We start from the raw sequence: 13,005 nt of genomic DNA, 5'->3' as shown, positions 1-13,005 counted from the left end.
TTTTTTTTTTTTTTTTTTTTTTTTTGAGAGGGAGTCTCCTTCTGTCACCAGGCTGGAGTGCAGTGGTCGATCTCGGCTCACTGCAACCTCCGCCTCCCGGGTTCAAGCGATTCTCTTGCCTCAGCCTCCCTAGTAGCTAGGACTACAGGCATGTGCCACCACATCCAGCTAATTTTTGTACTACAACCTTCTTATAGGCAGATTTGGACCGATCTTCTCCTTTGGATATGTCAGATCATCCTAAATTTTAGAAGCAGTTGATTCACTTTGGAATTCAGAATGATTCTTGTATTAGAAGATCATTTGGAGGTATTAACTTTCGTTGAAGTTTAGAATAAAAGTAAAGATTCCTTTTGGATATCATTTGAAACCCCTTAGTAACTCAATTTCTGTTGTTCTTATTTCCTTTAAATACACTTGTTCTTGGCTTTCACCTTTTTGATTCTGTGAAGTACGCAGGAGCAGGGATTAATTTATTCAGTATTCCTGTTCTGAAGAAAACCAGAAAAGTCACTGTATAAATTTGACTTAAAATAATATCTTTCTCTTTTCATGTATTTTCATTTGGGGGAAAAAATCTCTTTAATTGTAACCTGAATTCGAGCTGTACCCCTCCATGGTCCTACACTCTAGAGCTAATCTGGTTGGGTAGAAAGGCAGAAGAATGGTATATTGTCCCATTGTGCCTATAATGTATTTTAAATTGGTCATTCCACCTTACTTAATGGAAAATCTTCCAGTTTTCCTAGTGCTCATCAGCAGTTTTAGGAATTCACTAACAACCCCAAATTTTTTTTTTTTTTTTTCCTTTTCCTTTTCTCTGTGATATCATGAGCCTGTAAGGACAAATGGCATATTTGGGCATAACTGCTTGACTCTGTAACTACTTTTTAAAAATCAAAATCTAAAAGGTATTAATTTTTTTTAATTTTGTTTTTTCAGAGACAAAGATGAAACCAGATAGGAAATACAGTTTCTATGTTTTCTACTTATTACAATATTAGTTTCTTCTAAATATTACTTTATTTGTATTTCTCTAAATTCAAAAGCAAAAATTGGATATCTGAGATGAACAATTTTGAATGGGTTAAGGTAGAAGTAATAAGCATTGTGTTCACTCATATATAGGTAAGGGAATTTTATTTATAGTGAGAAATATAAAAGTACTTTGACATACTGTTTTTTCAAGGGGTCTCTAGAAAAGGGGAGAAGAACTGAGAATGAGACATCTAGATTCCATTTCTGGTTTATATGTAGCTCTTTTGCCTAATTTATATATAATTTTGTCACAAGATAAGTCCAGTAACTATCCTTAGATAATTTACAGAGGCTGAAGTGACCAAAGATCCATTCCTTATTACTTTTCTAATTAAAAGAAGAGATAGCTAGATTTCTAGTAATATTATTCTAGATATTGATAAGACACTGTTCCTAATGCCAACTACAAATATTCAACTACTCAGAATGTATTAAAAAAATTGTTTGGTACGGCATTAATGTTGGTGATTCCTTTCTCCCATCTTATTTCCCTTCCCTTCTATTCTTTCCCATGTATTTCTTTTGCCTAAAAGAACATTGGTATGATTCTCATTTGCTACTTTGAGTATATAACTCCATCAGACTTTCCAGAGTTCTTCAGGGATGGAGCTCAAAGTTCACATTTTTCCGTAAATGTCTTTTTTTTTTTCTTGACCTTTTTCCACCCTGTAATTTCCCCTTGACTTACCCACTGCCCTCCCCAATCTGCAAAAGTGACAGTTTGCTGCCTCAAAACAGAGCATTCAAATGAATTCGCTTAGCCAATAACTTCTGTGAAGTTGCCTTTTCTAATGGTGTTATTACTCAGTGATGCACAAATGTGGTATTTGCCCTACTGGTAGGCAAACAAAGGTCTGGTTAAGAATGGTAACCTGCTGTTTTCTTTAAAGGAGAGCCAAAGACTTGTGCTTTACTCTGTTTTGGTTTTGGGGGAAGTAGTAGCCATTTTGATCATGAAATCTTTTAGTATTTGTGAGTTGGTTGTACTGTGTAAGTAGATTTATCTAAAGTTAACTGTTAAGGTTAGCTAGCCTTATAAGACGTAAAAGTAATGAAAATTCATCAGTTTCTCTAAGCCAGTGAATGTCATCTTTTATAATGTTGTGTATAAAGCATTTGTGCCCACCCCAGCTTCTGCTATCACTGTGGTCAAGTCATGGGTCTGGGTAAAGGAATTCTAGAGTATGTGACTGGTGAGAAAAAACTATAGTCAGTACATTGTTAAAATTCAAGAAAAAAATATTTTCACTAAAAAAAAGGATCCGTCTCAGTAAAGAAGTATTCAGTTGCTGTCACTTATATGCAAATCATGGTGGGTAGCAGTCTCACCATTTTCCTACTCTCTTTTTGCTCGTTTTAAGTAATTGAGTAAAGGTTTTATTTGTAAAATCTATCTGTAAAAAGCACCTGTAACGATTTATATGTCATTGAAAGGAATGGCCCAGTTACTTTTTAGGAGAGATTAATAATCTACCTGGAAATTAACTACAGTGTTTACTTAGATTTTTCCCCCTAAAAAGAGTCTAAATGTGTTAAATTTTTAATTGGTGATATGGTTACAGTGTTGCAAGGTGATCTTTTCCCCTGAAAAATCTGCCTATCCTTTAGAGCTACTAAACTAAAGCAAATTTTACTTTCATCATTAGCACCTGAACAAGCAAGCAGTCTACTACTGTCATCATTTTACCTGAGTGCCCATTTTGCTGATCCACATTCATACCTTTCTACCTGGGACAGCTATGATTTTTATATTTATTTGTTGCTTCAGCTCAGGTTTATGAAATTTTCCTGCTGAAATGACTTATTGGGAGTTGTAGGTTGATTATAGTTACTATTAAACGTTTTCTCAATTTAGCTTTTCTGAGCCACTTCAAAAAGAAAGCTGTTTTTGTCAAAAGGTACTATTAATTGTAGCAAGTAAATCTTAAGATTTGAATTTTTAAGATTTTATTTCTGTGTTCACTAAAGATCTTTTCACAAGTAATAGATTATAATTGATAAGTAATACTAGCTATAGTATGAATAAAGAATAAGACTGTCATCACCAGGAATAAGTAACACCATTTAATAATCTATTCCTAATAGGTATGTTTTCAATACTGCACTGAACAAAGTGGGTAAAGAGCCCTTTGAAATCCTTTTGTAATAAAGGGATTTACCTCACCACTGGAATCCTTGTTTTCAGAGCCTCTGGATTTTCAGCCAAACACTGAACTCTCCTAAACTTTGTCCCTGAACAAAACATCCCTAGAGAACAAACTTTATTTTCACAAGAAAATAAGGCACAATAAGGGGGAAGAACTTAAACCTCAAGATAATATTGTGTCCAAAAATGTGTATTTAGAAAAATAAAATCCTGTGGAGTTTGTCATCCTAATGTTTATTTTATACTAGATAAGGTGACTTGTTTTCTTGTATTGAGGTCTTACTGTTTCAGATTTGTTTTTGTTTCTGTTCTAACTCTAAGCAGACAGAGCTCACAAGTCTTTGGCATCCATTTTAGGTTGTACACGCAGAGTCATCTTATAACTGGAAACTGTCAGGTGGTCCCCCACCCCAGTGAATGTATGAAAGGGTCAAGAAAAAGATTGGAAACAAACTATTGGGTGAATAATTGGTTGCTTTATTATTATTATTATTTTTTGCCTGTTTTTTTTTTTTGTAATCACCATTTATTTGTGTAATCTTTCTCCAGTGATTGGCTGTCATTCTCATAATATCTGAACTACCCCATAAAATAGTTCTCTGATTTAAAAGCATTTAGCTTTTGCTTATTGTTTTTACATCCTCTATTCAACTAAGACACTGTCCTGAGAATTATTTTTTCCAGATGGATCGTTGGCCTAAATTTTCACACTTCTCCCATGTTCATCCTTTTTCCTCTTCCTGCTTCCTGGGAATAAAAGGAACCTTTTTTTTTTGTTTTTAATTAATTAGTCCACGAGGCTCATTATCTTTCTTTATGATTAATCTATGACTTTTGGGTACAAGAACAATGGAAAAAGTGAATTAAGGTAATGAACAAAACCTTTCACCCACTTAAACATTTTCCAGTTTTGAGATTCCTCTTTGTGTGTGTGGTCTCTTCCCCTTGTCACCCCTTCTGCCCTTTTTCTCTGACTATGGTAATTTGGTCTTTAGGCTCATACCAGTCTCCCCGAGACATTCTGCAGTCATTATCACCTTTTTGGGTGGATTTTATTTTGTTTTATTTTGTTTTTAAAAAAAAATAACTTTTTAACATTGGTGCATATTTGCTTGGGATAGAGCTTGTGTAATTTACCAATCGTATTGATTGTAAGTGATTGTGCCCTGCAGAGGTATATTTAACAAGACAAAAATAACCTTGGTTAATAAAGGAGCCCATGAGATTTGAGTCAGGTTATAAGTGACTTTATGAAATCACTTACAGTTTTGGATAGAATTTAAATCTCCTTATAAATCAGTGGTAGACATACCATTTTTTAAAGTTTTCTTGCATTTTTTGTTTTTTATTGCCGCAGCTCCCTATTCTTTCTTGCCTGCCTCCACCCACCTGTTTGGGGGAAAAAAAAAAAAATTGAGCCTTAAAGTGACAGCTAATTTTATAATTGCTGAATTTTGTGAAATTTTACTCTTTCCAAGTGTTTCCAGCTTACAGAAGTGAAAAATAGGTTGGAATGGTGAAGACAAATGGATTGGAATTTCACAAGCTGTGAATAATTCCTTAGGATCTGGCAAACTGTGAAGTCTTATTTGAAGACCTTATCTCCTGAGAGTTCTTTTGGAGTAGGAAAAAGAACCCTATTTGAAATAGACCGTTTTTCTCTTGTTTTTAATCTGTTTAATATTTCTGATTTTTAAGCAGCTTTCAAAACAAGTGTGGTGGATAAAAAGAAATAGTAGGAAGATGTTTAGGGCAGCAGAACTCTGGGTCTAAGTAAGTACATGTTCCCACTTGTTGCTGATTTTTGAGAGTACTAGGGCCATTTTTTTTCAATTTTGTATTATTTGTTTGCATGTTTATATCAAAGATGCCCATTTTGTTAAAATGCTATTTCCTTTCTTTATTACCTTGGAAACTGACTCAGCCTCATGTTGCTCCTAATTAGTGTTTAAGGCTCCCATGAGTTGCAGATAAAAGGATTTATTTTAACAAGTAGAAGGAGGTGATTCACCTTTTGGATTGTAAATACATGGAAGTGTCTACAAGGTGTTTATCTGCTTTCTGTCAGCATTTATATTAAATGATACGTTAATGAGGAATATGTGTGTTCTTTTTTGTGAATGAGTCTGAGCCATCTTCCTCTAATCTGGAGATTACTTTCTGACACCTCTTTAATGGAGGGGTTTTTTTTAGGTGAAAAATAAAGAAATGGCCAATCTGCATGAGCAAACACATACTTGGAGTAGCCAGTTTGTGGACATCACAGGAATTAGTCCAATCTTAAACTATCGTCACATTCCTTCATTTGTCACACAGTTATTGCACATTAGGAGTGAGGGTAGTGGTTCTGAGATACTAGCATCAACTCAGTGAGACTCCATGGCTAACATCCAATGTCTTGGTTTTTATGGCTTCTCTGAAAATTAGGACCGTCTTTACTTGCCATGGTAACTTCCTGATGCAAAATTTTTTTTTGTCTTTCCATTCTTTTTTTTTTTTTTTTTTTTCAATATAGTCTTGCTCTGTTGCCCAAGCTGGAGTGCAGGGGCGGAATCTCAGCTCACTGCAGCCTCTGCCTCCTGGGTTCAAGCAATTCTCCTGCCTCAGCCTCCCAAGTAGCTGAGAATATAGGCCTGCACCACCATGCCCAGCTAATTTTTATATTTTTAGTAGAGTTGGGGTTTTACCATGTTGGCCAGGCTGGTCTCGAACTCCTGATGTCAAGCGATCTGCCTGCCTCAGCCTCCCAAAATGCTGGGATTATAGGCATGAACTACTATTCCCAGCCTTGTCTTTCCATTCTTACTGACTTCTCCTGATTGTCCTGAAATTCCACCCATTAGTCATTCCTCGCAGTTAGTGGATATAAGTAAGTTTGTCTAATAGAGATCATACGTTAGTCAACACCTCGATGGCATGAAGAAGAAAAGGGAGGAGGTTTGGTGTGGTGGCTCATGTGTGTAGTCCCAGCTACTCAGGAGGCTGAGGCGGGAGGATTGCTTGAGTCCAGGAGATCAAAGCTACAATGAGCTATGATGCTTCATTGCACCACTACACCAGCCTGGGCAACGGAATGAGACTCTATTATTCTAGATTAAAAGAAATATAAGAAATACAAAAATGCAGCATGGGTGATTTTAGCAAACCAAATATACAAAGACTTTTGTATACAGGAAAATTTTATTATGTATTGGGCATTAGATGATACCAAGGAATGGCATTTTTGTTCAGTGTAAAACATGATTATGTAAGAAAACATCCATTTTTAAAAATAAAGATGCAAAACTGACAATAGCTGCAATTTCTTTTAAAGTAGGAACTAAAATCAAAATTTAAAAAGTAAGTAATGCAGCCACGCACGGTGGCTCACGCCTTGTAATCCCAGCACTTTGGGAGGCTGAGGCAGGCGGATCACCTGAGGTCAGGAGTTTGAGACCAGCCTGGCCAACATGGTGAAACCCCGTCTCTACTAAAAAACAAAAAATCCATGCAAAACTTAGCTGGGCATGGTGGCAGGCAGCTGCACGGGAGGCTGAGGAAGGAGAATCACTTGAACTCTGGAGGCGGAAGTTGCAGTGAGCCAAGATTGCACCACTGCACTCCAGCCTGGGCAACAAAGAGTGAAACTCTGTCTCAAAAAAAAAAAAAAAGTCAATAATGCACAATACCAATGAAGTTTATTTACTCTTCCTGCCAACAATTAGCGATTAGGTGTCCACTGGTATATCTGACCTCAAGGGAAGGGACCATAGTAAAGAAAGCCCAGGGTATGAGCAGTGGTAACTGCTGCAGCCATCCCTGAATGATTATAAATTCTGGACTGGGAATTACAAAACTAGCCCTGCCATCTTTATCAACTACCTAGGCCTACCCTGCTCATAAGCAATAGGGTACATTCTGACCTCTTGGGCTGAAACAAAAAAAAAAAAAATAGAAATTTGGTTTTTATGCCCATTAGTGCTTCAATCCCAATAACCAGCTAATCTTCAGTGGTTAATTAGTAAATCCCCTTGCCTTCCAGCAAGATGACTCATTCAGTAAATGGCTGCCACCCTTATTTGGAACACCTACCATATAAAAAGTGGACTTGTCAAATACCCACTGAATACTCATTGAGTATTTACTAAAGAAATATATTGAGTACTTCCCATATGCACAGCCCTGTAGAGGACAAAGAGTTAGAAAATACTGGCTCCACCCTCAATGAATTTTAATTCTGGAACTTGACAGAACACTAAACAGAATTACCAAAGAATTTTTCAACCACACTTGTCCTCAGAAGAGCAAGGAGCAGTGAGATGGTATCCAAGGAAAACTTAACCTTGCTTGGCTGGTCAGGCTTTCCTGAGGAAGTTGCACTGAAGATAAAACTTGAAAAATTATGGGGGAGCGGGAGAGAGGTGTGTGGGAGACAAGAGACTTGGTCAGAGAAAATAGAATGTGTGAATTCTCTAAGGGAAGAAAGAGCCTGAGGTGCGGAAGCCGGAAGGAGTTCATTAAGACTAGAGGAAAAGTAGTGAGACAGTGGCTTGAGATGCACAGCCAGATAGATCATGGAGGTCTGTGGACCGTGCTTAAGTGTTTGGATTTTATTCTGAAAGTAAAGGGAATGCAAAGAAGGGTAGTGAGCAGTGGAATGAAGGGCCCCGATTTATGCCTCTTGGCTTGGGAGCTGATCATAATCCCAAAAGACAACCCCAAATATTGAAATTCTGAAAAAGGTCCGGGCGTGGTGGCTCGCGCCTGTAATCCCAGCACTTTGGGAGGCCGAGGTGGGCGGATCACGAGGTCAGGAGATTGAGACCATCCTGGCTAACACGGTGAAACCCCGTCTCTACTAAAAATACAAAAAAATAACCGGGCGAGGTGGCGGCGCCTGTAGTCCCCGCTACTCCGGAGGCTGAGGCAGGAGAATGGCGTGAGCCCGGGAGGCGGAGCTTGCAGTGAGCCGAGATCGCGCCCCTGCACTCCAGCCTGGGCGACAGTGAGACTCTGTCTCAAAAAAAAAAAAAGAAAGAAATTCTGAAAAAGTTCCAAAGATATAATTTTGGGGAAAAAACTTTAAATTCTTTAAAAGACTTTTACTTTTTTTCTTTCTTTCTTTCTTTTCTTCAAGACGGAGTCTGGCTCTGTCGCCCAGGCTGGAGTGCAGTATTGTGATCTCAGCTCACTACAACCTCCGCCTCCCGGGTTCAAGCAATTCTGCCTCAGCCTCCCCGGGCGCGCGCCACCACCCCTGGCTAATTTTTGTATTTTTAGTAGAGACGGGGTTTCACCATGTTGGCCAGGATGGTCTCAGTCTCTTGTCCTTGTGATCCGCCCGCCTCGGCCTCCCAACGTGCTGGGATTACAGGCGTGAGCCACCGCGCCCGGCCCTATTTAAATTTTTAAAAGGAGATTTAGGGCCAGGAGCCGTGGCTCATGCCTATAATCCCAGCACGCTGGAAGGCGGAGGCAGGCGGATCACCTGAGGTCGGGAGTTTGAGACCAGCCTGGCCAACCTGGTGAAACCCCGTCTCTACTAAAAATACAAAATTAGCCGGACATAGTGGCACATTCCTGTAGTCCCAGCTACTCAGGAGGCTGAGGTAGGAGAATCGCTTGACTCGGGAGGCGGAGGTCACAGTGAGCCGAGATCTTGCCACTGCACTCCAGCCTGGGCGACAGAGCGAGACTCCGTCTCAGAAAAAACACAGGAGAAACAGGAAAACACGACAGCCTGGGCAACAGTAAGACCTGCCTCTACTAACTGCGGTGCATCCCTGTAGTCCCAGCCACTCGGGTGGCTGAGGCCAGAGGATCACTGAGCCCAGGAGATGGAAGCTGCAGTGAGCTATGATCACATCATCACACCAGTGCACACCAGCCTGAGCGATAGACTGAGACCCCGTCTCAAAAAGAAAAAAAAAAGACAATACTTCATAGGTCAGTTTACCTAGTAAAATAAGCAATGATATATTTTTATTTAACAAAGACGGATATAATAACAGTCTCATGGATGTAACAGTTAAGAGCAGACGAATCATGTTTATAAGTAGGTCAAAAAGCAAAATGTATAAACGCATATCACTGTGGTTGGTTATGCACTCAGCATTATAATCGCAGTCATATGAAATATAGTGGCAGACAACTCTAAGAGTTGACAAAATCAATCAAAAACTACAATGAGCTGGGTGCAGTCGCTCACATCAGTAATCCCAGCACTTTGGGAGGTTGAGGCAGCTGGATCATTTGAACCCAGGAGTTAGATACCAGTGTGGGCAACATAAGGAGAACTCGTCTCCATAAAAAATAGAAAAATTAGCTGGTCGTGATGATTTGCGCCTATAGTCCCAGCTACTGGGGAGGCTGATGCAGGAGGATTGCTTGAGCCCAGGAGGTTGAGGCTACAGTGAGCCGTGATTGTGCCCCTGCACTACAGTATGGGTGACAGAGTGAGACCCTGCTTCAAACACACACACACAGTGGGTCACCACTGCATATACAGCTGCCCCAGAAGCTGAGATCTTGAGAAATTTCACCTTTCATAAATACAGATGTACAAGAAAACCTCTTCATTTATCAAAGAAGTTTCAACATTTTTTTACATTGAGAACCAGGGAAGTGAGAGCCTCAAGATCTGGAGAATCTCTGGTTTAAGTCCTGGAGTCCAAAGGCCTGTGAGCTTGAAGTTTGTGTTTTGTTTTTGTTTTTGTTTTTTTTCTGAGACTGAGTCTCGCTCTGTCGCCAGGATGGAGTTCAGTGGTGCCATCTCGGCTCACTGCAAACTCCACCTCCCAGGTTCAAGCAATTCTCCTGCCTCAGCCTCCTGAGTAGCTGGGACTAGAGGTGCCCACCACCACGCCCAGCTAATTTTTGTATTTTTTTTTTAGCAGAGACAGGGTTTCAGCATGTTGGCCAGGATAGTCTCAATATCTGGATATCGTGATCCGCCCCCCTCGGCCTCCCAAAGTGCTGGGACTACAGGCATGAGCCACCGTGCCCGGCCGAGCTTGAAGTTCTAATGTCCAAGGAAGCAGAAGAAAAGTCTGTCACGGCTCTCAGAGACTTCTCCACCTAGTCCACTCAGACTCACACACAAATGTCCTTGGGAAACACCCTCCCAGACACACCCAAAATAATGCTTTATTAGGTTTGTAGGTGTTCCTTTATCCAGTCAAGGTGATACTGAATTAAGTCCGCAAGTCTACCTATTGTCAGCCTGGCACCCATGATGCATCTCCTTAAACCATACTTAATTTCCTGCAGCCTCAACCTCCCAGGCTCAAATAATCCTCCTACCTCAGCCTCCTGAGGTAGCTGGGACTACAGGCATGCGCCACCAAGCCTGGCTACTTTTTTATTTGTAGTGACGGGGTTTGGCCATGTTAGCCAGGCTGGTCTTGAACTCCTGAGCTCAAGTGATCCAGCTGCCTCAGCCTCCCAAAGCACTGGGATTACAGGTGTGAGCCACCGCATCCAGCCTCCCTTTGCTATTTCTCTTTCACCACCTACAACTTCCCAAACTAATATAAAAGCAACAAGCTTTGACCCCACACAACTCTCTCTTGCTCAACCTCCAAAGAATACCCTTGCCCAATGTTTCCGTTCATACGAGGTGTCAATTCTTCTGGATGAGTAAGCAATTTTTACCTTACTTGATAATCTAAACTTTCTATTTGGGAGGAATTTAAAGTGCTATATTTCCTGTTATTAAGTTAGCAGAACTACTCTGGACCTGGATTTTTTTCAAACATGAATGTTTATCAAGTACCTGGTACATCCAGGGCTCCGTGCCGTGTGCACAGGACATGTTCAATAAATATTTGCTGTTTTGATTTGGTTTCCCTGAAGCCGAAACTGAACTTCCTAACAGGAGGATTTGGGCAAATTCCAATGAGATGCCTTGAGAGCCTCAACTAAATGCTGCCAAATGATAATGTAGGATTTATTTTGGTAAGTTTAATTTCACCTTAATTAAAATGTCATGTTCACCTAGTAAACTGGGAACCCAAGGGAGTTGGACACTGCTGTTTGTACTAAATGTTTTGCCAAATTTCCATGGAAGGGTTAAGCTTTGAGTTATTCAATAATCACGCAGGAGCTGGGTCCTCTTTCCTGCCAAGTTCTTACTCTTGAGTCCAAAGGAAAGAACAGAACAGCCCAGGGTATGAGGCAATGGACATGGACTTGCTGAGTTACCTGCTCATAGAAGTTACTACCGAACTGGAAGCAGGGCTAGAGAAAGAGGAATTTTATCACTGATCTTGAAGGAAGTACTAAAAAAAAGAGAGGAGAATAAAATGCTATGCTCTCTCCTCTTCATGGTTCCTTGAACCTACTCCTAACACAGCAAAGCACAAGCCTTCCAATCTTGTTTTCACTCAGAATTGAGAAAAACAGTGCTGCACAGAAGTAGGGAGTCCTTTTCAAAAACTAACTTTTTTGTGATAAAAGTTCTTAAGATATCTCTTTCTAATATTTCCTGTTCTAGAAATATTAGAAATTTCCATGAAAATATTAATTTAAAGAAATATAAATCATTTTTCTTTCTTTTTTAGAGACAGGGCCTTGCTCTATTGTCCAGGCTGGAGTGCAGTAGTGTGATCATAGCTCACTGCAGCCTCAAAATCCTGGACTTAAGAAGTAGTTATGGCTACAGGTGCACACCACCACACCTGGCTAATTTTTTAATTGTTTGTAAAGATAGGATCTCGCTATGCTGCCCAGGCTAGTCTTGAAATCCTGGCCTCAAGCCATCTTCTAGCCTCAGCCTCCCAAATCATTACAAGCATGAGCCACCATGTCCAACCTAAAATATCTTTATTATATTTAAGTATACACAAAAGTACTTTTCAGAATACCTATGTGTGTGTAAACACACACACAGTCACAAATTAGTTTGCCCAGCATACAAGCTCTTTTTTTCTTTCCCAGTCTAACCAGCCTAAGATGAACCAAGAGGAGAGGGATCTGGGATCATCCAAACCTTGACAGTATAATAAAAGCCAAGGAGAGCTGTGTGCAGTGAGTACCAGAGACTAGGCTGGTGGTAAAGACTCCCAGAGACCAGTGAGAACTCTTGGGAGACCTGCCGGAGCAGGGTAGTGGAGAGGGCAAGGCAGCCTGGGATCCGGCAGATGATCGCTGCACCCACTGTCCCTTGACTGTTTCCTGACTGTCTTCTTCCAAACCACTGATGGCGGTGTTGGATAGGACAGAGTGAGGTACATTGCTTCTTGGTCGGGAAACATGATTATAGGTCTGTTTCTTTCATTCTAGGGCATGGGATCTCAGTTTCCCAAATGTGCTGGGTCCAAGAGGTGAGAGGCAGGGAATAACTGGGCTGATAACTGTCAGGGCTTAGGATCAGCCTCATCTTCATCACGTGGCTTATAGACTGACCTATGGAAAAATAAAGAGCTAGTGTGCCGAATGCCCAGGCTGAGCTGTGAGTATGCTCATTTGGGATGTGCATCAAATAAAATATGGATAGACCGGCCAACTGTGGTGGCTCATGCCTTTAATCCCAGCACTTGAGGAGGCAAAGGCAGGAAGATCACTTGACACCAGGAGTTCGAGAGCAGCCTGGGCAACATAGTGATTTTGATTCTACAAAAAACAAATTAGCCATATGTGGTGAAGCATAGTGTAGTCCCAGCTGTGGAGGCTGTATATGTATTTTATGTATAGATAGATTAGATAGATAGATAGATAGATAGATAGATAGATAGATAGATAGATAGATAGATACAAAGGAAAAGGTGGTAGTCCCTGGGTTCATTTCTGGGCACTGGTTTTGGAGGGAATTGTGAACAAGTTTGACAGAGACTACCCAGAGG

The sequence above is a fragment of the Piliocolobus tephrosceles genome, chromosome 1 (genome assembly GCF_002776525.5).
Source record: "Piliocolobus tephrosceles isolate RC106 chromosome 1, ASM277652v3, whole genome shotgun sequence".
NCBI classification, from domain to species: domain Eukaryota; kingdom Metazoa; phylum Chordata; class Mammalia; order Primates; family Cercopithecidae; genus Piliocolobus; species Piliocolobus tephrosceles.
The sequence above is the reverse complement of the archived record's forward strand: the minus strand, read 5'-3'. Positions refer to the sequence as shown.